Source organism: Phocoena sinus, chromosome 2, assembly GCF_008692025.1.
Source record: "Phocoena sinus isolate mPhoSin1 chromosome 2, mPhoSin1.pri, whole genome shotgun sequence".
NCBI classification, from domain to species: domain Eukaryota; kingdom Metazoa; phylum Chordata; class Mammalia; order Artiodactyla; family Phocoenidae; genus Phocoena; species Phocoena sinus.
In genome coordinates this window covers 49,218,690-49,224,689 of record NC_045764.1, presented here as the reverse complement: position 1 = coordinate 49,224,689, position 6,000 = coordinate 49,218,690, and positions in this window count along the sequence as shown.

Here is a 6,000-nt window from a genome sequence, read left to right as displayed (position 1 = left end):
GCTGTGCACTCCTAAAAGATTTTTATTTTTTTATTTAATTATTTTTATTTTTTTTAAACATCTTTATTGGGGTATAATTGCTTTACAATGGTGTGTTAGTTTCTGCTTTATAACGAAGTGAATCAGTTATACATATACATATGTTCCCATATCTCTTCCCTCTTGCGTCTTCCTCCCTCCCACCCTCCTATCCCACCCCTCCAGGCGGTCACAAAGCATCGAGCTGATCTCCCTATGCTATGCGGCTGCTGAGATGTGCGTTAAAAGTGAAGTGGACTGGTTTCTGCTCAGAGTTCAAACAAATGCTTTTTCTGGTCAAAAATGATGAAAGGATCTAAAAGACAACCCTTAGATCTTCATGATCAACTATAGAATGATACTTTTGTTCTACACCAGTGCAGCTTGAAGAATGTTTATTTGGCAATAGAAAAAAGGTCACCATTTTAAGGCAGTTCAGAAACCAAATGTTCCCATAATATGGCAGCTTTCTCACAAAGCAACCCTTGGCTTTGCTACTTTGGAATCTGTGCTTTTGACAAGCTCAAGCTCTCTTAGATTTGTTAGTGTGTTAGTGTGTTAGTGTGTGTGTGTGTGTGTGTGTGTGTGTGTGTGCCTGTGTGTGTCAGGGGGAATCAGTGGTTGGAAGCCTGTTAATTGTAAATGCTGAGGTCTCCACAATAAGGAAACTATCTTTATCGCAAGGTGAGTTCTTTAAATAAGACAAGGAGGTGGTGGGGAAAGAATATCCAGGTGCGACATATGTAGAAACAGAACAGTGTGTGCAGAGAAACTTGAATCAGGTTGTAGTTTTTTTGACTACCCAATCCTTTCTTTTAAGCAGCATTTGTACAACCCCGCCTGAAACAGAAAATCTCTTTAATTAGCTCCTGCAGAATGTCTTTACTGCCACCTGTTGTTCAGGAAAATATTAGGGCTCCAAGGGGGCCCTGGGAGATGGTTTGAATGCCTGAGGTGCGTCTCCATTCTGCATTGCCATTCCAAATGCAACTCTTTGAGACACAGCCTATGGAGGTGATGTAAGCTGTACTCATCCAGAGCCAGCATAGACCTGGCAAGTGACATATTTTCTTGACACAGAACAAACTGCACACTTAGTTGCTAATCATTATTGATTAGCATCTTAAAAAGCTATGCTTTCCATTTCAACAGAAACAATGAAATGTATTTTAGAGATGGAAATCACCTCTCCAAACAATATTAAGGAAAAATAAAGGGAGTGGAAGGATTCCATGGTTAGGATTGTGTCCAACAGTGTCTTAGACTTTGGTATGCTAATTACAGATACGTGGGAAAAGTTGAAACTAATCACAGCAACAGGTCAAAGCCCCAGTCATCGCAAGTTAACCCAAGTGGCCCACTATAAACATTATATTTATTTTTGCTTCTCTTGGGTATAGTAAATGTGTCTGGTTTTGTCCATTAAAGCCTCAGATCAGGTTTATTTGCTCAACATCTGTTAGGATGAGGGTCTTACTCTATTTTTTTTTTTTTTTTTTTGCAGTACACAGGCATCTCACTGTTGTGGCCTCTCCCGTTGTGGAGCACAGGCTCCGGACGTGCAGGCTCAGCGGCCATGGCTTGTGGGCCTAGCCGCTCCGCGGCATGTGGGATCTTCCCGGACCGGGGCAAGAGCCGGTGTACCCTGCATCGGCAGGTGGACTCTCAACCACTGTGCCACCTGGGAAGCCCGGGTCTTACTCTTAATTGGTACCATCCGGAAAGGAGGATGAATGCTCAGAGAATCATCATAATGGATTGAAGGCCCAGGACTTTTACACTGCAAAATTATTGTTTTTGTTAAGCTAATATACATATATAATATATACAATATTATAAATATATAATATTATATATATGTGTGTATATGCAAATAAATACACATTTGTTAATGTGGGAGCCTACAATTTTACAACCCAACAATATAATTGGGAGATGAGAGTTGCATGATTTAAGGTGCCAGCAAGAGGCATGTGTGTGTGTGTGTGTGTGTGTGTGTGTGTGTGTGTATGTATGTTTAGGGATGCTAAGTGTCTTCTTTCTGGGCATTTTGCCTTTTCACAGCACCCTACTGCTTATTCTCCTTCTTCTTCTCCCCCCTCCTCTGGCTGTGGTTTCCATAGCTGCAGCAGGCGGGTCCTCCTCACTTGCACACAGATGCTATTCTGTACTCAAAGCCACAACACTACAGGCTTACTTTAAATGATTTAGTTTCTATCCTTTAGATCTCTCTTTATGTAATTTGAGAGCTCATTAATAAGTGCCATTTTGTGTGACTGAAAAATAGAAAAGGATTACTGGCATTAAACATAAAATCCAAGAACTGAGTTAGGAACACAATGCACTTTTTTTTCTCTTTATGTCAATTACAGTCTGGAGATGAATGGAAACCCAGCTATGCCACTGCTCGGCTCCCACCAAAACCTCTGCAGGAGGCAGTAATCTGAGTAGATTCTTTGGTTTGATTTCCAGATGCATCTTTGTTATGGCAGGGCTTCTTCTAGTATTCAAATTTTATTCCTTCTAATTCTTACCATCCTATTCTTTCCTGGGAGAGAGAGAGAGAGAGAGAGAGAGAGAGAGAGAGAGAGTGTGTGTGTGTGTGTGTGTGTGTGTGTGTTTTGGGGGTAAACTTTTGAGCACTGGCTTGGGGAAGTCATTCCACAGGGATGCCAGAGGTCCCACCCTTCAGAAGGTGCTCTGCAGCTGCCTGTGCTTCTGTTACCCCAGAGAGCTCTGGCTGAAACAGGAAGTCACCTGCCAAGCTCAGACTTCTCATACATTCAGGCAAAGGGAGTCAGGTAATACTGTGACAAAGGGCCATGGAGCTGGACTTGGAGGCGATAGTGCACCTGACAGCCTCACTGGGTGCGTCCTTCCTCACATTGCTGTTGGTCTCTGTACAGGATTTGGGAGAGTGGCAGGAAACTTCCCTCTGTTACTCACAGTCCTGTTTTCACAGACCGACCATGGCACAGGCATCGAGACAGGCTGTGTGTCCCTGTGGGAAAGGTTCGAAGAGCAAAGATGTGTATTTGATAAGAGGCTTCATATTTTATGTGGCTCCAGTATGTTTGGTAATATTCTTCCAGCCTTCAATTTTCTCCTTTTTATCTGATAGACACACGTGTCTTGGAATAGTCCATATTTTGTACCCATATCTTCTCATATTCATACATTGGATTGGACAATATATGCTTACAGGGTTAAGTTATTCCATTCTCCAGTGAGCCAATGATCAAATGGTTCTGACACCTCTGGAAGCTTCCAATGATCCAAGGTCCAATATTATGACAACTTTTCAGGACTGCTTTCAGGAAGTAAAATCTGTGCAGGAGTTGAGGTAATTTCTTACCCTCTGGAGGCAGCCTCCAGCCATCCACATATCCCAGTTTGGAGGAAACCTTCCCAGACCTGCTTTTGGGAGCCAGCAGGTGTCCACCCAGGGGCTGCTTCTCACATGCATGGTCGTCTGAGAAAACTGGGCTCCGTGTCTGGGAGAAAACTCTGCAGACACTGAGCGTGGTGATGGGATTATTCTAGTTAAGGGGAGAGCAAAGAAGGGCTCCAGACCAGCAGACCCTAGACATTTTCTGAGGGCCCAGTGATAGCACTTCTAAAGGGAAACTGGACTTTCATAACACAAGATAGTTGCATTTCCTATAAGAATGCATTTCTTATAGACACACTTATTTCCAGAACAATGTAGAGTCATGGGGATGTGTTCTCAGAACACACAAATTGAAGAAGGTAAGGCTTAAATTTTTTTAAAAAAATACATCTTTTAGCCTAAAAAGATAGAGAAATCATTAATAAATGATTAACTTGTTTCTTAAGATGGTGCCACTTCTAATTTATTTTCCAAATTTATTTATTTTCAATTGTGTTTTTTTCAGCATTAGTGGTGGTACCACCCACGTAAGAGTTTGAATTTCAAGAGTATAGCATAAGAAGAAATTTAAATTTATGACTGTACTTAAAAATAAGAACTCAATATTCACTAAAATCATGAGCTATTCAGTTGACAGGTCACTGATGAATGATGGGAATTTTTGTTTATCTGTAATACTGCCATGTATCTTATCATTAACATGGTTTGAGATTCATTTGGTGTTTGAAACCTAAAATTACATGCGTTTTAGTTAAGTACAAAATTTTAGGGGGAGATTCATATTTCCAATTTTTGGTGAAATGTCATATTAATATTTCAAATGTGCACAATGCAAATTTGCCTAAAACATAACTGTCCAATATTTTTGAGAGTGTAAATGTCTAAGTAGTTAGAAGTTAATGTTTTAATTCAGGTCTTAGTTGTGATGGTTTTTGGTTTGCATTTAAAAAAAATATTTTTATTATGGTCAATTACATAGAACGTAAAATTCACCATTTTAATCATTTTTAAGTGTATGATTCAGTGGCATTAAGTAACTCATATTGTGTGAAACCATCACCACCATTCATCTTCAGAACACTTTTCATCTTGCAAAACTGAAACTCTGTATATATTCAAGAGATTCTCCAATCCCCACTCCCACTGGCCCTGGCAACCACCATCCTACTTTCTGTCTCTGAACTTGATTACCCTAGGTACCTCTTGTGAGTTGAATCATACAATATTTGTCCTTTTGTGATTGGCTTATTTTGCATAGCTTAATGTCCACAAGATTCATGCATGTTGCAGTATGTGTCAGAATATCCTTCCTTTTTCAGGCTGAATAATATTGCATTGTATGTATAGACTACACTTTCTTTATCCATTCATCTGTCAGTTTCCAGCTTTTGGTGATTGTGAATAACATTGCTATGAACATGGATGTACAAGTATCCTTCTGAGTCACAGTTTTCAATTCTTTCGGGTATGTACCTGATTTGCATTTTTGTGCCCCTACAGTTTTTGTTCATGATGTTTACTCTGCTGCTTGGAATATTCTTCCTCCTATTCACCAACACCGCAATCCTATTCATGCTTCAAGGACTAGTTTTAAGATCTTCTCTTTGGAATACCTTCCTGGAAATTCTCAGCAGAAAGCGGGCTCCATACCGTGTTCCCATGACACTTTGTTCCTTTAGGATGGGCATAGATTAGAGGGATAATGAGTGGGGCACGATGAACTATGTGCACCATGTGGAGGTTGTTGATGCAATCTTCATTAGCAAAGACCAGGCCCTGTGCTCAGCGCCAGCCAGACACAGTGCTGGCTCCCAAGCTGTCCCTTTCCTGGAGGTATTCCCAGTCTCCTTGCGAAGATAGGACATGTTCATATAAAAGAAACACATGACAGATAGCATATCTTCCCTAGTGAACATGATGTTAGCAGACCTTATAATTCTAGTCTGTGGTACCAGAAGTGTATTACCAGCATATTTAAATTTGACCAGATTTAACTGAGGCACCAAATTTACTGTGTGCCTTGCACTATGGGGAACACAGGTCTTAAAGCAGTTTGCAATGGACATGATCACAAATATGTTGAATGAAATACTTTACTTCCCATCCTGGTGTTGGAATCATTTATGGCCCATTAGAGGTGTTACACATGCTTTTGAATGAATGGACTAGTATTTGAAATCCTTTGGAGAAAGTCATATTTTTACTCCTTTTCTGCATAAATGATATTTTCTGGTATCTAATAGTGTAATATAGCCACAGCTTCATTTAACTGAAGCTCCTGGTTAACTGAAGATTTCAGTGTTGGCCTCTAAATAATTCCCCTTAGAGGAGGTTAAGTAGGGAAAGAAAGCTGAGGCATGGGGCAGAATGAGTCTCTTTATCAAAGGGGTGACCCCTGATACTTGTTCTAGCCTTTTTGGCCGGGGTTCTGTGCCGTCTCTTGATCTTCTGCCTTTTGTAGTTGAACCCCCTTGACAGATGATCCCTAACAGGCCCGCTGACAATTGTCAGCCACTTGTTAGATGGTCTCAAAAACACATCCACAGCTATTTTGCTGGTGGATGATGAAATAACAATAACCCCTAGAACTG